The sequence below is a fragment of the Mesocricetus auratus genome, unplaced genomic scaffold (genome assembly GCF_017639785.1).
Source record: "Mesocricetus auratus isolate SY011 unplaced genomic scaffold, BCM_Maur_2.0 Super-Scaffold_100004, whole genome shotgun sequence".
In the NCBI taxonomy this organism is placed as follows: domain Eukaryota; kingdom Metazoa; phylum Chordata; class Mammalia; order Rodentia; family Cricetidae; genus Mesocricetus; species Mesocricetus auratus.
This window is the reverse complement of record NW_024429189.1, coordinates 102,767,370-102,794,209: the sequence shown is the minus strand read 5'-3', so window position 1 is coordinate 102,794,209 and position 26,840 is coordinate 102,767,370. Positions and strand designations below refer to the sequence as shown.

At 38.3% G+C, this 26,840-nt stretch overlaps 1 protein-coding gene across 4 annotated transcripts in view; it reads left to right on the top strand.

Annotated features, from left to right (window-relative positions):
* The window catches only part of Pak5 (p21 (RAC1) activated kinase 5), a 279,635-nt gene that overhangs the window by 62,955 nt on the left and 189,840 nt on the right, over positions 1-26,840 (top strand). The window contains exon 2 of one of the 4 annotated variants that reach the window (XM_040746373.1): positions 18,414-18,541. The exons of the other annotated variants lie outside the window; for them this stretch is intronic. The gene's annotated coding sequence lies outside the window, so the exon portion shown is untranslated. The remainder of the gene's footprint in view (positions 1-18,413; positions 18,542-26,840) is intronic. 4 annotated transcript variants of the gene reach the window in all.

The following is a 26,840-nucleotide window of genomic DNA, read 5'->3' as shown; positions in this document are numbered from 1 at the left end:
AGGGATACCTGTGTGCTTATGTAGACTGGTAGGGATGGAAAGGAGCTGTTAAAACCCTACCATCTATTTCCATGACATGTTTTCCCTCTCAGATAGACTACAGATAGCAGTCATTGTACTGATTATTATAAATGACAACTCCATTGCCATACTTGGAAATACATCCTATTCAGCATTGACTCATCACTGCTCCTTATACAAATAAACTCTGCCCAATATACCTATGTTGTCACTTCCCTGCTGATATTAAAGTGGGTGTGCTGCATTATATCAATGTTCAGTCAGATATTTATAAGTCTTTAGTCTCATTGTACAAATGGGAAACTTCCCAATGTGTTATTTTGAAATTATTCATACATTATTGCTGAGGGGTTGAATATACACCAGTTGTAAAAGGGCATAGTTTCTGTTCCCTTAACATCCTTTTGTAGAAACACAGTGCAATTAGAAAGCAGAACTGAGAACTGCAGGTAATTCTGAGGCCGTAACCAGGTGGGAGTTATCTCCTTGAATCTCAAATACAAATAAAAGGGAGCTGTCCAGTAGGATAAGCCTTCACTCCCTGAGTACATTACCAAGAAGTAAAGCAAGAAACAGTGGTGATAGGAGGATCACAGAAGAGGATGGAAAACAACCCAGCAGGCAGCCCATGGAACCACATTGTCTGCTAATATATACACTTCTTTGTTCCTCTACTTTAAAACTGTGCGTGGATTCCACTTGGACACAACTAGTTTTAGACACTATGGAGTCCACCTTTAGCAACACGGACAGCCCAGTGTTTGAGAAGGGAAACGGGTAGACACAAGTGTAATTTCAGATACTAGGTTAACTAAAGGAGATGGAGTTGGATGGGATGGAAGCAGGTGTGGATGGAAAACCTGGCCGCTCTTGAAGAGGTGGCACTTGAAAGTGGGCAGATGGATGTGCCTAACAGACATGGCTTAATAAATCAGATGATAAGGAGAACTTTGTGGAAAATCATTTTACCCTCACAACCACTTTCCTTTGTAAATATTTTCAATGATTTTCTTTACAATGAAGAATGCCTTTTTGCCTGTCAGAGTCATTTTAATGACTGTTTTCCTATTATTTTTATGAGACAGGGATTCTCTATGTAACAGCTTTGGTTATCCTGGAACTCACTTTGTAGACCAGGCTGCCCTTGAACTTGAACACACAGAGATCTGCCAACTTTCTGCCTCCTGAGTGCTGGGATTAAAGGTGTATGCCATTACCACCTGCTGTTTTAATGACTCAGTCTGACAGAAATAAAGTGTTCCTTCCAAAAGAGAAGTACCAGAGTGGGTTCCAAGATAGGAACACTGACTCAACTGATTATCAACTCTGGTTGCATTAATGACAGGGTGTTGACGCTCACCCATAGATTGTACTGGCATAGTCAATGCAGGCTGCCATAGTTCTGTACATAAAGGGCACGATATATTACTGTAGGAAGAAAAACAAAAGCTAGTCTCTTTTGTGTGTCTATGTCTTAATTTCTTCCCATGGAGCTGACACACACTTTTCTTACCTCTGTGGACACTTGCATTCTTGTGTGTGCGCAACACACATACACACATGCACACCCTTAAAAAACTAAACAATTCCTATGAAAATTTTAACAGAGAAATCTGCAATACATATTAAATATGTAGCTTTGATATGTTTGTTCACAAGGAATATTCTCAGCATCCTGATGAAAAAAACAGGATGTAATTAGTACCCAAGAAATCTCCCATATGCCCCCTTAATTTCAACCTTCTTTTATTTACTCATTACATTACTGATACCCACTGTGTATTATTTTGAAATTATTTTCCTTGCTGTATAGTACTCCACTGTCCATTATTCTGTGCATATGCAAGAACAGTGAATAGTGCTACAATACATGCTTGCATGCCTATCTTTTATTGATCAGATATACATACTTATTTGGGAACATATATCGTTTTAAGATCAATAAACATGTTTTAGCTCTTGCTTCTAACTGCTTCTCAATTTCTCCTGTCAGTCTTGGGTCACATGCTAATCTCTATTAGAAGCAGAAACTGGTGACAGAAGATAGCTAGGTATCCACTGCTGAGACTTAGCAACCAGATCTGTAGATAGCAAGAGGCGGGGCAAAGGGACAAGAGGACTGGGCTATAGAATGTGAAATTTCCTTGGTGTAAACACTCCACAGTGGTCAGGTATATGAGGGATACACAGGCACTTTTGGAACAAAGAAGGTGTGAGGAGGCACTACCCATTTGAACCTGCTCTTGTGGATTTACCTACAGGTATCAGCTACAAAGCCATGCTAGCTAGCTTACAACATCCTTGTAAGCTAGCACCCTCAGCTCCAGCAGAAACTGAACACAGCCAGCCTAGGAAATGAGGGGATATATGTATACATGGGGGTATACTGAAAAGTTTGCAGCCATTGTTTCTCCATGACTTTCTAACTTACCATACTAAAGCAAAAATGGTTCTTAGAAAATTTAGATCCTTGATGAAGATAAAAACTGACTTTGGCAGACTTCTACTGTGGTAATAACCCCAGAACCCAGCAGCTGAGAACAGCTTATTTCACTCATGCCAAGTCCTTGGCAGATTAAACAGCCTTCTAGCATAGCTGGTGCTATCGTGATTCAGCAGCCTGGGAAGCATCCTTGTTGTGGCTCTTGATTTCAGCTCTCACTCTGGATAGTCATGACAAAGCCAAAGGAGAGACTGAGGGTCATGCAGGACTTATACATATTCCTCACAGTGGTGATTTATCAGTTCTATTCTTGGATTACTGGTTGGGACTAAATCCTTGTTACTCCCAGGTCCAAGGATGGCTGGTACAGAGGAAAACATATGGAGATTTTATGTAATTCAAGTGATTCATCACAGAGACTGTCTCTTTGAGCCATATGCTATTTTTCCACATTTGCATACATCTGATTGTTCTAGGAAATTAACTGGTAACTCCAACTATATAGCTATCCACTGGTAATGTACCACCTCAGAAATAGAGGAAACCTGTTATTAAGCAATGACATGGACAGTGCTAATCATTTATGCTCTTGTCGATTGCTAGCAGGTTCTTATATTGGACTCTCACACTAGCTCCTGCATTGCCTTGGGAATGCAGATTATTACAACACTACCAGAGTAACAATTGATTCAGGAAGAGCCATCAAGAGATTCTAAAAGATTTTAGACAGAAAAGTATCCCCAGGGACTTAAACATGCAACTCACATTATCTACTATGTTAAAATGGAAGGATTTCAAAGACATTGCCTTTTCTAACTAATAAATCTTAATTCCACAACAATGGAGAAAGTATGTGTATAGACAGATGTGGCGTCATCTATGTACTACTTATGCCAAACATGTTAAATATGAACATCACAAGGAAAATAATTAGGCAAATCCAAGCTGAGGTCCATTCCACACAAAACAGAGCTACAGTCTTTTAAAATGACATTGTCCTATCATCACAGTTCTTGGTGAAAGGTGATCAGGAATTATGTTTTGAGATGTAGTGTGTAAGCCTGCATGTGAGCTTGGAGGGAAGAAGTGAAGGACTCTGGAATGCAGAAAAAGCTTCATTATAGATTATATAATAAATAGTAACATTACATTTTTTAAAATTTCTCCAATGAGGATTGATATAGTGTGGTTATGTGATGGGAATGACTTTGTGTCATGAGAAATAACCTCAATATTTAGTGAAATATGCCTATGACATCTATCTATCTATTTATCTATATCATATGATGGGAATTAGAAGAAAGCATATGCATATATGTATATATTGCACATGGATGGGGTCATTATGTGCCCTAATAGACCCAGAAGATATGCACAGAGAGAGTAGGAGGGGCTAAGAGATAGTTCAGTAGCAAAGTGCTCGCTATTCAAGCGTGAGAACTTGATTATGATCACCAGAGCCCCTTTTAAAAAGCCAGATGCTATGGCATGCACCTATAACTCAAGCAACGGGGATGTGGAGAGAAGGTGAATCCCTGAGGATTGCCAGGTAGTCAACTGAGCCAACTCAGCAATCTTGGGTTCAGTGAGAGACCCAATCTTGAAAAATAAGAAGAGTAATTGAGGAAAACACCTGATATTGACCTCTGACCTCCACAGGCTCTCTTTCTCTCCCTCCCCCCTCTATCACTCACACACACACACACACACACACACACACACACACACACACACACACACTCACACCTGCACACCATACAATACGAGAGAATCAAAGAAGAAATTGTGAGCCATTGGGAGACAGATACAATAGAAGTTAGAAAATCATTGTTCATTCTAATTTTCCTATACTTTCACAAATCAGATTCCTCTGTAATGCTTTTGAAAATTGTGTCTTATAAAATGTCAGCCTTACTAGAATGAATTTTGTAAAATTAACTTTTGTCCAAGTTCTGTATTTATCTGGTAATCAAATAAGAACTAATTTTTAGGAAGGATTTTTTCCTCCTGTTTCATTTAGCAGCTTACTAGTTTGTTTTGTTTTGCTTTGTTTTTTTTATATTCATTGAGTAAATATATGTTATATTTTAAATTAATTTTCTGAAATATAATTGGGGCAGAAAAGCTGCATATAAGATTTATGAAACTCAGTAGTGATCAGCTATGTCTTCCAAAACTATTAACTACCATCAAGGCCATAGTCACATACCTTATCATTCAAAATTCCAATCTCTATTACGTTATGTGCATAAGGATGAGTGCTTATCATGAGTGGTACACTTCGTACATTTTAAGCATGCAACACAGTGCTGTTGCCTAGGAACTGTAGCCTAGAGAGCATCATCATCATAAGACTTACTTATCCCTTTCAACCATCTCTTCCTGTACTAACCAGCTGTGTTACTGTACCAAAAACAACTTAAGGGAAAACATTTATGTCAGAATCGCTGGCTCATGGTTTGCATGGTCCAATCAACTTGAGCACAGCATCATGGTGTTAGGAGCAGCAGGAGGATAACTATTCACACCTTTGTGACAGAGAAATAAACAGGAAACATTACCATGGATAACATAATCCCAAGGGCTTTGTTTCTCTAGTTCTACCCTGCCATGTAAATTTCCAGAACCCTCTAGTAACACCATATAGGAAGCAACTCAATTAATGAACCCCAAGGGGAAATTTCATACTCAAACCGTAATACCTCCCATCTCCCTTCTGGCAGCCTCTGAAACCCAACATTCTACTGTCTGCGTCTATGAGCTTAAGAACTCTGCATGTAAATGAGATCATCTAGCAGTTGATGTTCTGTTTGGCAGATTTCACTAAGCAAAAGATTGAATAAAATTTCACTGTAAGTCTACATTGCATTTTCTTCATCCCCTCAAGCACCAATGGGCATTTAGGTTGTATCCTGTGTACAATGCTGTGGTGAATATGAGAGAACAGACATTCCTTTGAGTTCCTGATTTAAATTCCTTCCAATAAATGTTGAGAAGCAGGAATGCTGGACCAAATGGTAGCTGTATTTTTAATTCTTTCAAGAGCCTCCAGACTGTTTCCTAAGACAGTTGAAACAATTTACATTCCTTCAACATTTCTTTATCTGTATCCAAAGGTTTCTTTATCTACATCCTTGTGATCATAATCATTTTCCTGCAGTGTTAGGGGGATGATTCTGTTATGATTTCCAGGATGCTCTTGAATTTGTGTGCTCAGTCACCTACCTCAGTCTCGTGGACAACTGGAACTTTAGGCATGTGACACTATTGTGCTTGTCACTTGCACTTCTCCAAAAATTGCTTGATATTGAACTTTACTTTTACATGTATTTCAGTTTATGTTGAATGTGTATGTGTGTATATATACATGCGTGTTTCCCTGTGTGGGGGCTGTGTGTACATGGGTACATGCATGTACACGGAGACCTGAGGTTGACCTTGGCCGGTCTTTCTTGATTTATTTTCTACCTTGTATACCAATCTAGGTAGCTTGCTCAGGGGATCCCATGTCTGTGTCTCCTTGTACTGGGATTTAAGGAAGGCCCCCATGATTTTCACACCCAGATTTTGCATGGATATGAAGGATATAAACTTCAGTAATGGACTTATACAGCAAGAACTTCACTCATTGGAACATCTTGTAATGATTGTAGGATTTTAATATATGGGTTATTTGTTTTTAGATTACTTATCCCAAAATACCACACAATTTCATGTATCATCATCCCCCAACTTATGCTGGCCTATGATAGTAGTCAAAATCAGGAATAAGAGGACCTTTGAATAATTATGAAATGTCAGAAGTGATACTTTATATGCCTGGGTTGCAGAGGGATGTAGCATAATCTGTGGGGCTAAAGGGCAGAGTTGTCTTTCTAGAACAGGCCCTATAATTCTGTGTCAAGAGTCTCAGCGTGCAATACACTGAACTTCACAAACAAACCACTCTCACGTGATTGCACATTTTCTCTAAACCATCCAAACTTGAAATCCTCTGTTGGAAACTGCTCCATTATTTCTGACCATTCTCTTAAAAACAGATGGATGTGTTTTTAGAACCACAGACATTTAGCTTGACTTTTATAAAAGTTCCCATCTTAAGAAGAAAACAGTAGATCTATATGGGTAGTTTGCACAAAATGAAAATGAGATGTTGGCTTTTCATTATTTTCAGAATAGATTATTGATCAAACTAATTTTGATCCCCACTGGATCTCCTTGTCAATAGTTTGAAAAACAATTGATAAAATTTTAAGATGAACTGGGTGTTGGTGGTGCACACCTTTAATCCCAGCACTTGGGAGGCAGAGGCAGGCAGATCTCTGTGAGTTTGAGGCCGGGATGACCTACAGAGTGAGTCCAGGACAACCTCCAAAGCAATGCAGAGAAACCCTGTCTCGAAAAACCAAAGAAAAAATTAAGATGCTTTCATAGATCTAAAAGTTTGGAATGAACCTTTAAGAATTTCCTCCCTCTCTTCTTTCTTTCATTCTGTCCCTTGATACCTTTGCAAACAGAATAATGTGTCTGTAGCTCTAACAGCTTGACTGTCCAAGCTACCCTAAAATGTTTAACTTAATTATTAATATTTAAATAATTTTCAGCACAAGCCCCAGAAAAAAATGAGGGCACAAATTATGGACTTCAAAAGCACCCTAAACACAAATGCGTATGCATTTCCTCTACACCATCTAACACGTGTAGTCAAAGTCAGTCAGGGACACCTGCCAGTAGGGTTGCAGTTTACTACAATGTGAAGCAGAATGCTGAACCTCAAGGTTTTATTTGACTAAATATTGCTTATGTATATCTTAAAAGGAGAATGATGGATTCACAAGATGGGGTATCCCAAGGTGGAGCCCTATACACACATCTTTAAATGATTTTTCTGTGTTTATCAAATTCTTTTGCCAAGACCAACATTCCCACTACTGGCAATTTTATTTCCTCCAAAAGGGAGCCATTCCCTAGCTGCAGCTGACAAAGCATTCTAATAACATTGCACGTGGGCTTGTGAGAATGCCCATGCATATATGCAGGATAACTCTTTTCTGGAATTTGTACATTAGGTATAATCTATCCAGTGTTTTTGAAGGTATTATGTGGTACACAGCAGGACAATACAAGGCAAAGTACAGCAGCTTCATCTTCACGTGGAAGACTAGGAAAGACGGCAATACATAACTCCATCCTCATCACCATGGGTCCCTATCTTAAGATTCCCAGGTTAACTCAGGAAAATAAACAACTTCAGCTTTCAACGAGATGTGAGGCAGCAATCACATATATCTGAACATTCTCAAAAGACAATCATTATAGCTGTTCACCCTGCCAGATAGATTCTCCAAATGCAACCATAAGAACGCATGTCTATAGGATGCAATTAAAAAAACAGATTCTTAAAATTTTAATTGTACTCCAAGCTATCTCCTTGAAATGTGGTACCATTATCATATCTTTAGTAATGAAAAGAGTTAGGAAAATAAAGTTAGAGCTAGATTCTACAGAATCCTGCATGACACCAGCAGCATTTCTCTGGATTGTCCTATTATTCTATAGGACACAGTGCTCAGTGAACGTTTTCATATCCAAATTTATTTTCACCTTGGGTGTTTATTTTCTCAATAACAGTTTTCAGCAACAAAGTAAAGACTACATTTATGTGTAATGCTCAAGGAACTGAGTGGTGACTGAAGTCATGAGAGACTTGTTCCTTCTTAGGAAATAAACTGTAACCTCCACGTGTTCTCTGTGATGCTAAAACCTTCCCTGCCTTTTATTCCCTTAGACCTGAACTTGGGCAAAAGAATAAGCAGATAATTACAGGAGCAGGGAGCCTATGAAACAGATAGAGGCATTCCTTATTCTTATTATGACAAAAGGCTCTTTCTTTGTGGATGGGTTGAAACATGGAACATGTTATTTTCATGTGTGCCTATTTTCCTTTCCCTACATTTAGGGCTCTGTTGGTAAATGTCTAGCTACTTATTGTTCAGGAACAGGGAAGTCGCACACTTGAGCACTAAATGGTTTCAAGATGTAAATATCGTGGCCATTTTAAGCTACAAAAGAGGCTACTGTAGTGGAGCTGAGATAAGAAGTAAACAGTGATGGATTGCCACTGTTCTGGCTGGTTCATCACACCACAGTATTCCCTTCCAGGCCCTCTCATTTGAGTGGGAGGGTGATAATGGAATTAACCCCATGAGTGCATCAAGAGAAAAGAGGAACCATTTTTGTAACAGACCATGGAGGGAAGGATGCAGGTCTATAGTGTTGAGCACATGGAAAATTATTCAGGTTTTATCCTACTTTTTTGGATGTTGATGCATTAGGAATGGATGACTAGCCCAGGGAGCTGTCCAAGGTTCATTTTTTGTTTCTGGTAACATCAGGAGGAGTTAACCACGATGCTCAGATTTAGAAAGAGCATCCCTTCCTCATATTTTACATAAAGGATTCAGCAACACTCTATTTCCAGCTAATCATGCCCCAAGAGAGAAGAGCACAGATGCTCACAAGTATTTTGGTTTTCCCTTGGAAAGCTATTGTATACAGTTGCTCTTGTGAGAGAATATAAAAGACACTACAAGCTGACAGAGACTGTGAAGTAGCATCACAGGCAACATAATTATCCGGCAGAGAATCCTGTCATTAATGCACCAAGGGCAACAAACATCTGTATTTACTTTTTTTCTACCAAAGTCACTGTTAGATTGTTTTGTTAACATGGACCTAGAGTCTGAAGGACTCTCATGGTGGCATACTATATGGTACTAAAGCCCTATAATAATGAATTACCATATGACACAAAAGATTAGGTATATTTTATCTGGGGAACTTAGTCTATTATTACCATCAATGTACTTGAAGTGAAGGGGAAGAACTGAAGTGGAGGTTTAATAATGTAGCAACAGGAAGGTCAATCCGAGTGGACTGAGTGTTCTAGAGAGCAAGTGTGAAAAGTTTGCTTCATTGGTATGTGTATTAATGTACTTAGATCTTGAAATCAGGTAAGTTTCTGAAGGAAAAAGTGTTGTACTACCTAATCTGAAGTTTCTAACTTAAGTTGAGAAGTAACAAAGCCCTTATTGGATTGCAGAATCTCTGAAGTTTCTCTTAAAAGCCCAGAATAATTTTAAAATGTTGAGAAGTATAAAACTTTCTCAAAGACAGTGTTGAATTTTATTCAGTAAGATATCTGGTGAGGGGGTACTATATAAGATTTGATGATATTTAAATTTTTTTCTTTCCATATTCACACTTTATTTTCAGCTTGTCTTGGATAATAGAACGCAGTGGCTTGGAACTCATAGGAATGTCACAGTATTTCACCTTTAAGAAGTCCTTAGGGGTATGGAAACCTGAAATGACATTTCCTGACAGGTTAAAACACATGGTTAGTAGGTGTTTTTTCTTTCTTATTGTCTTAATTTGGGCTCTAAGGCAGGTGACACCTGAAGGATTCAAACACAAGACATTTTTCTTGGGATCACTTATTGTAAGTACCCTTAAAGAAGGAAAATTATACAGGAAGAACAGAGTTCCAGAAGAATGTGGATTTTTATTCTTTTTATGTCATTAGTGTGTGTATGTGCTCTTGTTTGTTTTAATTCTTGTTTTTATTTTTGTGTATATGCTATTGTTCACATGCCATTCATGCATGTGGGTGGCTGGACAATTTTGTAAAGTTGGTTATCTCCTGCTATCACCAAGTGGATGCAGGGGATTGAACTTGATTGCTGGGCTTACTCAGCAAGTGCCTTTACAAATTGAGCTGTCTTCCCAGTCTGGAGGGCACGTTTTCAAGTGAGTTATCATTAAGAACAAATGACTTGCCTATTTATTCCATTTAGCTCTGGGAATACAACTTGCCTCACTTTTATTTTTAATATGGGTCCTGGGACTATGTTACTGACGTGAGCCATTTGCCCTGATTCCCTTGTGGTTCCCTTTTTCAACAAAATTTACCTTTCTGATTTTTTCTTTTGTTTTAGTTTGATTTTGTGCCCCCCAAAACACATGAGATTGTTTTGCCTGTGTACATGTATGTGCATCTTGTGCATATCTAATGATGGCAGAGGTCAGAAGAAGACATTGGATTAATCCCTGAAACTAGAAATGCAGATGCTTATAAATCGGGAGATGGGTGCTTGGAACTGAACTCAGTTCTGCAAGAACAGTACACACTCTTCACCTCTGAACCATCTCTCTAACTCCCTGGCTTTAGTTTTGATTTTAGATGTTTGAGACACAATCTCACTACAGAACCAGGGTTTCTCCTCATTCAGAGCAATACTCAGACCTCATCTACCTCTCTACTGGGATTACAAGCATGACCCATCATGTCCAACTCCTCTGGTCTTTTATGACACAAAGCTTAAGAAATGCTCTTTGACCTTGCTTTACATGGTTATGTTGACTATGTACATGTGGAACACTAACATTTTTACTGTTCTTGCAAATCCCTACTTTTTCTATATGTGAACTGAGAGTTCTGTTAGTGGAAATCAGGCAATCATTTATATTTTTTACTTCTGCCTTCAGCCACCAAACTTTAGTTGGATAGTCCCAATGACTGTAGCACAGTCATAGACCTCAAGATGCCTCAGTGAAGTCATAGGCCTGTTGTCATGGCCTTCATATTTCAGTGAGAATGACTGGTATGTTCCAGGAGGTAGAGCAGGAACAAACTCCAGTGCCATATAAAAATAGAAGTGCCATGCAGAACACGTCTGGGCAAGCACTTTTAGAAGTAAGACACTAGACTTTATGTTTCCCTTACGCCACATATGAAAATTAAAGTTGGATAATGATTATTGGCTTTTAAAGAGGATTTCTAGGTTGGATAGATGGGTCCACAGTGAAGAGTAAATACTGTTCTTCCATAAGACCCATGTTTGATTCCTAGAACCCATGTTAGGTGGCTCACAACAGCCTGTAGCTCCAGCTCCAGGAACCCAACACCCTCTTCTGGACTCTATGAGCACCTGCACTCCCATGTGAACTTACCCAGAATTGCACTCATATACAAATAATTAAAAATAAATTTAATCTTTAAAAATCATTTTAAAGAGGATTTCTTAATTTTAACCTCAGGATTCTTTTAGTTATGCTGAACTTTGATTTTAAATTTCTTTGAAGTAATATTCAGGCAACCTTTTTTCTAGAATTTTTTTCCTAGAAAAAAAATGTTTCCCTGTGCTGCAAAACAAGTTGCTCTACTGCTGTGTACACTGCTTATTTTTCATCCCTGGGTACATTATGTATGGACAGTTCCTATTTGATCCACACAGGCTGTTGGACACATGGCTGGACCACTGTTGGCAGCATCTCTTAGGTGTAAACTTGAAAGGTGTTTGAACAGCTGCTGCCAGAAGGGCAGGTCAATGTCTGCATTTCCATATCTCTAGCCGGACTCCATGAAGTATTTCTTTTAGTTACTAATGTGAACAAGGCTGTCATCTCACTATTAATTAATATTTCTAGTCAGTGGACCACATGGGAAAGCATTTAATAATTTAAGGGCTTGGTATTTTCAAAGTGTAATTGACTTGAGATTGAGACACTAACAGCAATGTTAACTTACAGCAATGACACTGGCAGTGATTTTACTGCTGTTTCATGTATATTATTTCTTGGAGTTATCTATTATGTCAGGAAGATCCTTCCTGTAGGATTTAACTGGCTGAGTAAAATAAATACAATGTTATATTGCATAATAATTGCATTTAATAGGTGTGAGTATTTTATTTGATTATTGTAACCATTATACTATATCTGCAATTCAAAGATAGCATTTACTTTTGAATATCTTTGTTAGCACATCAAATTATGTCAGTTTAAGATATGGATTTTGATTAGGCTTGCCCTGAATCTTTAAAATGCTTTTTGGAGGGTAGCTATTTTCATAAGATTAATTCTGCCATTTCATGAGCTGTGGGTATGTTGGTGGGGAGGAGGGACTTTTTTATCTCTTAGAGTCTTTCTCAGTGTATTTATTCATAGATTTAAAGTTTTTCCTTTTACAGATCTTTTACACCCTAGGAAATATTACTTGATTTTTTATGATATCATGAATGGGAGTATTTTCACAATAGCTTTTTCCCTTTCTTTGCTGTTGGCATATAGAAAAAATACTGAATTTTTCAAGTTTCTTTTTATTTAAATTAGAAACTATCTTATTTTACCTATAAATGCAGTTCCCTTTTCCTCCCATCTTCCCATGCCCCTTCTGCTCCCATGACGATCCATGGGATCAGCAAAGCATGTCACATCATTTGAGGCAAGGCCTAACCCGCCACCATCCCCTTGTGTCTAGGCTGAAAGAGTATTCTTCTATGTGGAATGGTCTCCCAAAGTTCATTTATACACTAGGGATAAATAATTTTCCACTACCAGAGGCCCCATGGACTGCCCAGGACTCCTAACTAACACCCACATTCAGGGGGCCTGGTTTGGTCCTGTGCTAGTTTCCCAGCTGTCAATCTGAGGATCATGGGCTTTCCCTTGTTCAGGTCAGCTGTTTCTGTGGGTTTCCCCAACCTAGTCTTGACCCCTTTGCTCATCACTCTTCCCTCTCTACACCTGGATTCCAGGAGTTCAGCTCAGTGCTTAAAAATACTGATTTTTGTAAGTTGACTTTTTTATACTTTTACTTTGCTGAAATCATTTCTAGAAATTTTCTTGTGGATTAGGATCTTCCATGATTAATATTATATCATTTAGAAAATGTGACAACCTTTGTTTTTTACTTGTATTTCTTTTCTTGTTTTATTATTCTGGCCAGTACTTCAGCATGCTATTGAAAAGAAGTGGGGATAGTAGACAACCCAGATTAAAAAAGTGATCCTGTCAGCTGGTTGGTGGTGGCACACACCATTAATCCCAGCACTAGAGAGGCACAGGCAAATGGATCTTTGTGAGTTCAATGCCAGCCTGGTCTACAAAGCTACACAGAGAAACCCTGTCTCCAAAAATCAAATAAATTAATAAATAATGATCCTGTGTAGAGTTCATGTCACTCTCTACTTGCAGCAGAAAATTTTAAGGAGCCACTTGGTCCATTGTTATTCATTGGTCAAAAGGAAAAACTACCTCTCACCAAAATTACACAAAACTGAAAGAATGGTGATACTCACACAGGTGATGGGAACTTTGCCTAATAAATGGAGACTGCACAGGATTTGTGACAGATATGACCATTCTTGTCCTGTTCCTCAAGTACATTCTATCCTGTGCTATATACACATTTTGCATATTATTAGAAGTGATAACTTAGTTGGTTGCCTATCTCTTCTACCCAATATGTGCTTCTTATGACAAACACTAACCATGGATTTCACTACACATAATAGTCATTAAATAAATCTTTTTGATACGCAAAAGAAAAACATTTTACTAAAAATTCCATTTTAACTTCTCTGGCTCATGGACCATAGGCTGGTTTTCCTTTGCTTTATGTCTAATATCCACTTATGAGTTATCCACATACCAAGTTTTTCTTTATGGGTCTGAGTTACCTTCCTCAGGATGTTTTCTTCTAGTTCCATTCATTTGCCTGCAAATTTTTTTTACTGCTGAGTAGTACTCCATTGTGTAAATGTACTATATTTTCTTTAACCATTCTTTGTATATTGTCATCATAGAAACTTCATCCAGTAACTGATGGAAGCAGATGCAGAGATCCACATCTAAGACCTGGGCTGAGCACCCCAGAGTCCAGTTGAAAATAGGGAAGAGAGATAACATGAGCAATAGTGTCAAGACTACCCACAGAAACAACTGATGTGATCTAGTTGGAGCTCACTGACTATGGAATGACAGTGGGAAAACCTGCATGGGACCAAACTAGGCTCTCTGGATGTGGGTGACAGTAATGTGGCTTGGGGAGACTGTGGGACCACTGGCAGTGGAACCAGGATTTGTCCCTAGTGCTTGACGTGGTTTTTGGAGCCCATTCTCTTTGGAAGGATATTTTTCTCAGCCTAGATATAGGAGGGAGGGCCTTGGTCCTGCCTCAAAGTAAGGTGCCTGAGTTCATTGATTCCCCCATGGGACGTCTTACCCTCTCTGAGGAGTAGATGGGAGATGGGGTGGGAGGGAGAAGGGGGTAGCAGGAGGAGAGAAGGGAATGGGAACTGGGATTGGTATGAGAAATGAAAAAAGATTATTTTTAAAAATTAAAAAACATGATAAGAGGAAATGCTATTTTAACTAAAAATAGAAGAATCTTTGTAAACCTTTCCATCTTAAGTGTGTGTTATTGAATTAGTTCTATGGCAATATACTCAGTTGTACATGCCAAGTCTTTGCCATAACAAATGATCTTTCATTAAGAAAGTGAAATTGGATGATTCAAGGAAACAAAAGTGGATGTGTACATTTTATATATAGTTAGGAAGTTTACAAAATAAGCATACTAGTGCATTGCTGCATCAATACAATATATGTAACCAGAGTCTTAAACAGGTCTTGGCTAGCTGAAGGCCCATGCTCAGAGATGTACTTTCTAAATGGGAGAGATCTCACTAGAAGTAAATTTTACTCATGATTCTAATAGAAATAAAATTTCCCCATAATGAAAAATGGACACCAGGTGCTTTTGATTTCCTTTTATCAGCTGTTAATCAGGGAGATGAGAGAAGCTGAACAAGCTAATGAAGAAAGCAGCCTTGGTGAAGGCAGCTGCATTGTAGGAAGCTTTGTGTTTGTTAATTAGGTGGTGGCCTTGGGAAATACACTGCAAACGTGAGAAACTGAGGAAGAAGCAGGATGTTGCAAAGCTTCTCCCCAGGTGGATAGCTTCCAAATATTTGTTTGTGCTCACATCTATTAAGTCATTTCAGAACAACATTTTGAACATGAGGCAGCTGGTGTTTGGGAGATCCTGAACAACTTTTGAACTTTACATGCACTCCATGCATTAGTAATGACTTAAATCTATGTGTGAGTAATTATCTATATCACATTTGAGCATGAATAGCTTGGAAGCACATTGTAATGTACGTTTGCAGTATTGGAGACTTCCAAATATCTGAATTTCCTTTGACAGCAGACAAAACTCTTGCCTTTGGGAACTTTATAGAATCATACTCCTCCTTCCCCTAGAAAACAGCTGCATTTTGATTTTTCTCAATTTCCTGTAGCTAGGACACAGGCATGTGACCTGGGCGTGAACAACCAGTAAGTCTCACCTTACACTATAATATTAAGAGTAAGACAGGAAAAAATCCATTTTATTGTCAGAAGCAATGGCATGTTGGGCCAAGGGGCCACTAGACATGGTGACATGTGCTGACTGTAGTGACAGTGCAAGCTGTAGTGGTCTGTGTCAGCAGATCTATGTCCTCATTGGGCAGGTTGGCAGGGGTGATTCTACACAATGTCCATTTGCTTGCTGCTTCACCTCTTTGATTATCCATGAACGGTTTTTAGAAAAAATTGTGAATTTCCTCTTTACCTTTCAATAATTTCTTTTAATCTTCCCCAAAATCAAGGTCATCAATCTTGCTTATGCATTAGAACCCATGTTTAACCCCATCCAATGGAAATTGCAAAGCATTTTATGCACCTGTTATAATAGGCAATTATTATTCTTCAGATGCATACATCATTCTATGAGTTTGTTACCCAGTGTCACCTAAACATTGAGAAGTTTCTTTAGCAGAAATCAAATTCTCTTTATGTTGTTTTCTCAACAATTGTTTTAATATCTTTTTTATCACAAATAAAATTATAACTGATTATCATGTTTCGCTGTTAGAAAAGAGTTAAATAGAGCTACTCTCTTCAAAAATATGTCCTTTTTAGGCTTTTCACATTCATGGTGTGTTTTCAGATGTCAGAGAGACAAACATTTGTATCTACAACTAAGAATAATTTCCTTTCTGGGAGAAAGTATGAGTAATAATTGATAAATGTCCATGTGTTCAAGATTAATTACCTATGTGACTCAGCATACATTTAGTGAAAATATTTGACAAATCAGTATATTGATAAGCCAGGGTATTGTCAGTCATTAATTTCTCCTTCAGAACCCTTCTACATCTGGTCCAGTAGGATGTGGAAGAGTGTTGAGTATGTTTCCTCTGGGGCTTGGTAGGATGCAAACACCTAGAGCAGCATACCTGCAGTGCATGAAATGGGAAGCAGGTACCATGCATGGCACTCACTGGGTACGGCCGAACAATACTTGGGCGTGATTGTTAACATCATCGGCATGACGCCGAACAATGTAGAGATCCACTGAACATAGAAGTAACAATGCTGGTGTTATGTAATAAAGGAAGCATTTGTGACTTAAAATAACTGCTAAAAAGCTGGGAACTCAAAAGTACTGGGAAGTTAGAATAGAGGAATGCTTAGATCATTTCTTTTTAGAAGATGTAATTCTAAAAAGCTTGAGGTTTAAGGTAGCACTATGAAAAAGTACGGTCCACAGATCTGTCCTGTGTGTAGACCTCCTACTTAGCAGGGAGATAGGTACCTTGTACCAAAATGGAATCAGCTAGTTTATTTAGCATATCTTCCTCTCAACAAGGAATTCTTGATAAGGGATGTTGTTACTGACCAAAGAAAGGAACCTACTTTGTATACCATCTACTTTGAGTAGAAAGATTTGGTGGATAATGAATGTGTGAACACTGAAAACAGATTCTGAATATGACCTCACATTAACATTCAATTCGAAACAAAGTTTTAAATTAATGTGCATTTTAGGACCCTCATTGAATACACTCTTTTTTTTCCACAAAGACTGATGAATCTAGATATAAAACAGTTTTCTTATACTAACAAGAAGGATCAATGTGTTAAAGCATTTGCTACTAACCCTGACAATCTGAGTTTGGTCTCCAGGACCTACATGGTAGCAGATAAGAACCAACTATTGCAAGTTTTTTCTCTGAGCAACACACAAACACACACATCATAGCACATGTTTCACCTCCACAAATAATAATTAAACAAACAAACAAATATATAAAATAAAGGCAATAAAATAGTTATCTTAATGCTTACCTAATTCTTAATTAATATCTTAAATTTATAAAGACATCTAAGATAATCAAGGTCATCAGGAATTTTCAATTCATAAGAAATTTTAAAAAGAACAATATACTCAACTATCATGTTATTTTTAATAATAATTATCCAATTAGAAAGCTGTCTATTTGAGTCAATATTTATCTTAAGTGAATATTGGTTTTTATCTCATTTTTGTATATGCAAGTGAGGTCTTGAGGATTAATATTACTCACAGAAAATGTAATAATGATAATGATATATAATAGCAACAATAAAAGAAGTCATCAGCTTCTCCTCTCTTCACTTAAGGTGTTCCAAATGGAATGGCTTAGCTGTCATTCATTCAAGTAAAGTGTCTATGTTAAAAGCCAAAAATGGTATCATAATGAATTTAAACTATAGATAGTCAAAACTCACCTATAGGAATGGAGGCTAAAAGGGGCAATCTGCTGGGGATACCACCAGAGATAGTGAAAGAACCTTTTGAGATGCTAGAAGCATCCTAACCCTGCCCTGTGCTGTCTACCATGGTGACCATGGACTATCATGCCTATTTATATTTAAATTCACCAAACTAAGAAAAGTTAAAATGTCAGCTTTCCACCACAGTGGCCACATGTGATGGCACCAGCATGCTGTTCACACACTTTCAGAATTGGGAGCATTTCTGATGATTAGTCATTAAAGTCCATGCAAGTTTTTCAAATTCGGACAAATCCAAGATTTGAGATATTTCAGTCTCTGGATAAGACCTAAGATCTCCTCAACACCTGGCTTTGATTTAAGTCAAGCTCTTTCCTTGTTGCTGGGGCAGGATATGGATGAGAAAAAAATTTACTTAGGAAAATGTGTTTGACTAAGCAGTATACATACATTCACTTTGAGGGAGCTTGGCACTGACATACTCTCTTTTGTTTCTTAGTTTTCTTTGCAGATCTTGAGGACTTCTGTGCTCACTTTTCTGTTCTTCATTCAAGTAACATTTTGCTATGTAAAGTGAAGGACATAGAGCAGCAACAGTAGTGTTACCAGAAGCTTTTCAAAATTCAGGTAACTACAGTCAGCCTGAAACCTACAGAACCAGATGAATGTGCATGTAACAGAAATTCCATGAACTCATTAACATTAAGTATCTGGGTAGAAGTCTAATATCTATGGCTGAAGACTACACAGACTATTCAGAATACTATGCTACTGCAATGACAAATTAGGTCACTCTTTTTGTAACCCTTTATCCAAAAGCTATAGATATCAAATTGACCGTCTGGCATGTGTTGAGCTGAACAGCTGTTAAAGAATGTTTCCTCCTGGGGGAAGTCTCTCACAGAAACCGAGTCACCAACACTGCAGTCCATCTTCTAACAATGGCGTGTCAAATGTGATCCATATGTTAAAACTGTCATGAGGTGTGTTTGGGGGCTGTGGTTGGGACCAGTAGAGCAGCCCTGGTCCATTCTTGAGTGGAGGAGTGTGGATGGGGGAAAGGCTAGCTAACAGTGTTAAGAGTCTGAGACACAGGATAGCTGTCAGGAGGGCAGACTCAGTCCACACTGAATGTGCCTCTAGTTTATTCATACACCATCCTGTGTATTCAGCCAACAGTGGGGACAAACAGCAGAAGACTTCTATTATCATGTATGAGGGGCAAAGAGTCATTACTTCTCTTAATCCTATGTGACTCCATAGTTACATAGTCACCTTCAGGGTGAGAGTAAACTTGCCTGGGCCCAAGTATATTATTATTTAGTTAGGAGATACTCACCATCAAGGGCAGAGCATCATGCAGCTCTTAAGCAATGTCTTAAGGACAATAGGAGTGATTTGAACTCTTTGAACTTGTGGCAAGATGAAATGGACTCCCATTTATGGGTCCCATCATAAAACTAAACATTGCTTTTTGAAGAATCATCACTATGTGTTAAGAATGACATACAAGAGACAAATGTATCATTTGATGCCTTTGACTAAGTGATAACAATTTAATAAGAAATAACTTAGTACTGACAGCTTTCAATTAAATGATGAGATTTGGAGAAATAGAATGAATATGCCCAAGTGTCATATAATTAATTATGTCTCATCATTGGCTTTGTAATATATGGGCTTCTCACTTTTCCTTGGAAATTGCTTCCGCTCAGATCAAGTGCTAAAAAATACTCTGAAAACCTGGCATTGAAAGAGGAAAGGGCTGATTGTTCTTTCAACCATGTTTAGCTGCTGTTGAAATTTCCTGAGTTGCTTATCCACAGGGAAACTAAACAGCTCATTTCCCAAGAAGCCTCTCACAAAGCAGGAACCAAATCCCATTCGCATAGAAAGCAAAACTTCAAATTGTGAGCAACAGAAAAACAAAGTAATAGTCTAGCCTAAACACTATGGAGGTATCAACCATACCAACAAAAGCAAGATGAGATTGGGTGAAGTCCTATCACACCAAAGATGATTTTGAGCAGGCATAAACTAGCATAAAAGATGACGATTCTACTTTACATACTTTATAGATATGACAGATTTCTCCTGTGATTTTCCCTGTCAACACCCATAGTGTTTGGTGAGGCTTCTGAATCCATAATTTCCCTATGTAGTCACCCAGTTATAATGTTTTGTTTCTTTCCTTAATATCTTTATTTATCCATCTATTAAATGTGTTTATCACATTGCTCTATAGAGAGGATGCCAATTTAATCAGAAAATTCCTGCCTGTTAACAAGCTGAAATGATCTAGCTAAAATATGAGGAACACAAGCCAGTTTGCCTATTGAGTAAGGTATTAGTATCTCAAGGCATTTGTTCTAGAAGACCTGTTATTTTTAGGGGCTATTGTCTCCATTTAATGAGATCTTAGAGCACCTGTAGGCTTTGAATTACACTGGCAACTATGACCAGTTACTTCATTCCTAATGATTTGAAAGAGTAGTTTATTCTCACAGCCTGAAGGCCACAAGTCTGAAGCATCAATGGGCTGAAATTAAGGCACCACCAAGGGCCACTCCATCCACAACCTCTGTAAGGAGGTCTGCCCCTTGCCTCTTCCAGCTTCTGGTATCTTACAGTATTAGCTTGTGGTCGCAATTCAATATTCTAGGCTAGCATCTTCAAAGTTCTAATTACATATCATTTCACTATGTCTCTTTCAAAGGACTCATCTTTATACCTGTATAATCCAAGTTGACCATTGTGCGTTCAGGTTCTTATTTTCACTTATGAAAATATAATGCAAAATTCATAGGTTCACAGAAGTAGGATTTGGCTGTCTTTGGAGGTTCCTTGTTCCAGCTTGACACAGACTCCAAGAAATTTCCCTTTAAGTTCTCATATATTGAAAAATATATTTATGAAGAATACTGGGGCTCCACAAGAACCTTACCCAACAAGGAATCTGAATAAGACATAAGCATAGTCACACAAACCTGACTCCATCCCTGGATGAGCCCTGGAACTGCTAAGATGGCTTCCTAAAACTCCCTTCTTCCATACTGGGATATATTTTGGTCTAGGAAGAGCCAACAGGTACTATCTCCAAGTGTAACTAGAGCTGGTTCAGATGGTACTGTTATTAGTGGTGACTGGTGGCTAGTCTGGGTGTTTCTAGGTCCTGCTTGTTTTATGTCAAGAGTTATAATAAATGCACACACGGAGTGAAAATTAGCAAGAAGGTTCTATTCAGAAACCAAGTGACAGTACAAATCAGATATGCTGTCACGAGTGACAGTGGACTGCTTGAGTAAAGTGTCCCAAGTACAGGGCTCCAAGTTACTGTTTACAGCTTTCCTTTGTGGAATAGAAGACAAGGGGAAGTTTGGTTTCTGGTGGAGTAGATTATAGGTAGTTCTCTACTCTGATGGACAGATTTGAATGGTATATGATTTTATTTTTCTATTATGCTCCTCCCTTCCAATAATGCATCTGATTTTAATCATATACATGCCCAAACAGGCATAAGCATAACAGAGTAAACAGGATTGATTTTCTTAAATGTTCAATCAGAGGACACAGTTCCCCTTACTGCTCCTGGGTCTGATACCAAGCCAGGTCAGATGGGCTGATTTCACATAGTTTCTAAGTATGTTTAAATGAAAATGGAACATTAATGAAGAATTGCCAAGAAGGCTAACTCACTCCGTTGTTTGAAGTAGGGTATACTTGGAGAACAGTATAGGTGGGGATCCTCGGTTGTGAAGTGTATTCTTAGAAGAGGGATGTGTGCATAGCCTAAGCCAAGCAGAGTTCTTTGGTGCGAAGCAATGCCCTATGCTTGCCTGTCTCAAATCAGTTTGACTTATGGCTTCTGAGACTGTATACCTCAACAGTCATACACATTAGAGCAGTTACTTAGCTGAAGTTAATTTCCCAACAGATTGTATGCCATAAATACATAATTTCCAGGTTAATTGCATGTAAAAAGCAAGACATAACAGGTGTAAGAGCCTTAGATAAGAAGTTTCTGGGTCATCTTCCTGCTGATGAATCTCAGTACAGAGTTAATAATAATGAAGTCTGTTCCTGGCAATGCCTGAATTCCCACTGGGACATCCTAGCAAGGAGGGACTCAGTGACAGACTCCCTGTAAATTCTTCTTTTCCAAAAATGCTTTACATTTGAATTATGTTTTTTACAATGACTACACCCCGAGATTGAGGCACTTTTCAAGATATACCATTCAGAGACAAAGTATGCAAATAAATCATAAAAATACCATTTTAATAGGCCCACCTGAAATGGTGTGCGTGTGTGTGTCTGTGTGTGTGTGTGTACATATGTATGTGTGTACATGTGAGCATTCATGTGCCCATGTGTGCCTGTGTGTTTTAAAGAGCAGCATTGTAGCCAGGCGTTGGTGGTGCACGCCTTTAATCCCAGCACTCGGGAGGCAGAGGCAGGTGGATCACTGTGAGTTAGAGACCAGCCTGGTCTACTGAACGAGTTCCAGGACAGCCTCCAAAGCCACAGAGAAACCCTGTCTCGGAAAACAAACAAACAAAAAAGAGCAGCATTGTAAAGGAAATAGCAGAAATAGAGGTGACTTGTATAACAGTCAGTACCACGGGAATGGCATCTTCTGTTTGAGCAGAACTTGGTCTATTTGCTTAAACTGAAGATGCCTCAGGGACTTTAGCTAGGAGAACGATCATCAGTGTGTGTAATTTATTTATGGGATATTTAGATGCCTTTACCACACAAAATTAAAACAATTAAAATCTACTGCTATCTGATGAATGGGAATGACTTGATAAAATAACACCACTTTTATTTTTATTTATGGGTGGATCTGCCTGAGTTTCAGTGGCAACCTTGGCTAATGAGGCAATAATAAGAGTAAGATAATTTTCTTCCTTTTTTATTTGGCTTCTCCATGAAAGAAATAGTGTACACTTGGCGCCTGATATTTATAGTGCCATCTGTCTGTTGGTTCCCATGCTGTGAACAGATTCACAGTAGCATGTGGGTGGGGGAAGATCCTTATTAGAATCTTTCCTAAGAAGGTCAACTCTGTGGGCACTGCATGTCTTTGGGTTTGGGGACTAGATAATGCATTATCTATTCTTTAAGAAGTTCTACATATAGTATGACGATGGTTGGTCTCCAGTTTCTCTTTACATCTTTCTAATGTAGGATTTAAATTGAGAACAAAAATGCAGGAAACTCGAGTCAACACTTGTCTAAGTCAGTGATTTGCAGAGTCCTGCAGTCAGGGAAGAAAAAGAGGAGAGGAATTTTTCTCTGTTTGATCACTGAAGTTCTTGTTAGTGTTGCTAATAGAAATGGGTGAAAATCAGATTTTGTATAAAGCCCCAAAAGTCTTAACTAGTTGCCTTTTTATGATTACAAGACAGAAGGAGGAATCCAGGTCATGTCACCAACCACTCTGCCCCTCCCATCAGGGAACTATCGCTATGCGACTTCGCCATAACTTCTTTCCCAAAGGGCCAAGGGGAACTCCAAACCATAGCTCTGCAAGTTCCCACACCATCCCAAACAGAGAGCACCAGCAGTTCTTGTCCTCAGTTCTTACCATGTCTTGTACCCAGAGAAGACCCACCCAAAGGACTAAGTCACCCCAATACCATTGGTTTGTTGGACTGAATTCTCACATTTATGCTACTCTCAGCAGATATCCTCTCTATAAAGAATAATATTTTAAAGTACCTTAAGGATTTTAAAGTAAGTTTTAGAGATATTATCACAATTTCTCTCTGAACTAAATATCTGAAGTGGTTTGAGTAGGTATTGATCCTCAATTTTTAGATGAAAAAAAATGAGGCTAAAAATGAGGCTAAAAGATATTGAGCAATTTGCCAACTCATACCATGATTATTCAGTAGACTGGAGATTGGAGCTCATTTCTCCTGGAAATTAATTCAAAGGTCATATTGCTAACCATGATAGACATGCTAAAATTCATACAAGGCTAGAGTTGGTTTCTCACTGTAATTCCACTACATACCTGTAATTCTGTGGCAGATACCCCATGACTCTGGAATCCCTAATATTCTGGCTCCTCCATTGCAATGGTCACTCAGGATGTCTCTATAGGTACCCCAAATTTGCCACACAGCAACTGGTCTCAGATATTTTCCATAAACCCTTCAATCTTGCATCTTTCAAAACCAGTAGTGCTACATGGGCAAATCTTAAAAGACCACAAAGCTTGGCTAACATGAGATGTAGCCAGGTTCCCTTGGACCAGAGTTTTATCCACTTCTGCATGCTGACTCTATGGAAATACTTTGCAAGGCAGTTGTTTTAAGGTTCAGGGAGCCCTTTCAACATAAGCTTTCTGCCTTTAAATGAATTTATATCCTCACAAGATGATGCCTGTCCTTTGTGGAGTCCTCATCTTAAGACACATTCTCTACTGTCACAGTGAAACACATGGTTCTCTACTAAAACACTGATAATTTTATCAATTACAGCTGCCTTTTAAGTACCACCCTTGAATACTGTATTGTGTTGAAATTTCCCCTGCCTAATAAATAAGCATGTAAAACTTAGCCCCATTCAAACTCTCTGGACACATAATGTAGCTAGGTTTTTGGTCAAAGTATTACACAAATGGTCCATCGTCCAGTTACTTATAGAGTACTTGTTACCTCCTGAAGCATTATGAGCTGAGCCTTCATCAATCATACACATTTCTCATAGAATTACTCACTTCCAAGTCTCCGCTAGGAGAGCCCATTATATTCTGCTTCAAACATAGTGTTTCTAGGCAATATACCTAGCACTTCCAAATTCCAGTCCTGAAACAATTCAAGAGGCATAAGAAACACGTTGTTAGGTATCAATATCGGTCTTAGTTCTATTTCCAGTTTCTACAGCAAAACAATCTTGCAAAGGAAACAGGGTTTATTTTAGCTCACAGTTTCACAGTGTAGTCCAAAAGTCAAGACATCAGGAACATGAAACAGCTATTCACATTCTTAGTCAAGAACAGAGAAACAGTGAATATATCCTAAATGCGTCCTCTTCCTCTTCCTCCTCATCCTCATCCTTCTCCTTGTCCTCCTCCTTCTTCTATCTAGTTCACAATTCCAAGTTCAGGGACTGGGCCAACCCATAGTGAGCATTTCCCTATATCAGTTAATGTAATGATGTTAATCCCCTCAGACATGCCCACAGAACAGTCTGAACTAGATAATACCTTATTGAGATTCTTGTCTCAGGTAAGTTTAGATTGTATCAAGTTGACAATTAAAACTAACCATGGCAACTATGACTAAAACTAACCCAAGACGTATCATTTTTTTAAAAGTTAACTGGAGGACAATAGTGGGGCAGGATTTGGTAATATATTTTGTGAGAAATAGGTCTAAACTGACAGAGACTTTCATACATCAGCCCAAGATTTTGTGTGTTTCAGTTGAAGAAGGCTTAGTTGTATGGAGCCCCCAAAACCATCTAGATACAATTTTTACATTCAAACATTTAGGCATGTGGGAAACATCAATTACCTGCTGCTGTCATAATGTTCCATGACAACTTCAATGCCTTAGTGGCTTCTAGTTGAAAGAATTTATTGTTTATGGATTGTTATTAAGTTAAAGATTTTGGGGGTTAGCTCTTATCGTCTCAACTTGGCTGAGTTTATTCATCTGTCTGCACATGGCTGGCATTTGGAAGCTTAGGCTGGTCTCGAATTGGAATACCAGGATAACCTTCATCTGCTACACTTACCTTTCATTTTCCAACATGATAAATGAGGTATATCCTCAAGGTAAAACTAGTACTGCAAGAATGTGATAGGAAGGATGCCTGTCTCTCTAGACCTGGAGTAGAAAGCTACTCTCCAGTCTGTTGGGTTGAACACACCATAATGGCTTTGAGGGAAGGCTATTAAATCTCTTGTTTACCCAACAAGTTAGAGATTTAAAATAGGACAGAATCAGGTATTTCATCTAACTCCCATAGATTCCCTTCACACAATTTCTAAAGAATCTCAATTTGTCTTAGGAGAGTCGAGCACCACAAAGAGTTGTCTGGTGTTAACAGACTCTGGTTGTTGCCATGCTCCTCTAATCCTTAAATTGTTATTAGGACTAATTCTCTTCCCAGAGTCACCTAATCCCTATGTGGAAACTAGTGCTTAATTGAGGTGTTTACTGATGATGTCCAGTAGGTGCTCCAACGTTTTGCTTTGAGCTTTATTCCAATAGAGTTTAGAAATTATTTTGTGCTAGAGTTGTTAATACTTATTTTAACTGTAAAATATAAAATGTGGACAAGAGCTCTAAGTTGGCTCAAGATACCAAAATCAACCAAAGCTGGGAAGAAGCAAAAGCTGTCACTATGTAAGTTATCATAGACTTGGATTTTCACTGGGAAGTATCCAAGTTTGACTAGGTCTGCCCTGATTCCAGAGGAAGGCACATTTCTAAGACAAGCTTCTGTCTAGAGAAGTTTCTTGTAACAGGATTCTTCTGTGCAGTAATAGTCTTCTGTTCTATCAGGCAGGAATCTCTAGTTAATCAAACTTTGCAAGCTTCTTGACTATTCCAGATGTACTGATGATTCGCTCTTACTCAGGAAGGTTTTGAGTCAGACCCCTACAAGGAATTGGAATGGCAACAAATTTACTGGCTCATATTAGAAACTGATGTCATTCAGTTTTTGATATTAATTAAAAATATCACTTAGTCTTGGGCAAATGTAGTTTACCTGATTCTGAACCTTTGCCATATAAAACTCAGGTTACATACAATGTAAGAATGGTACTAGAAGTTCTATTAGCTATAATTTAGTGGTGTTTTTCCAAGTATAATTAATGTCCCCAGACATGCAAGATTCTTTTTACTGGTCTATCACTACCATGTGAGAGAATAAATAATGAGATGAATTTACCTAGCTGAGA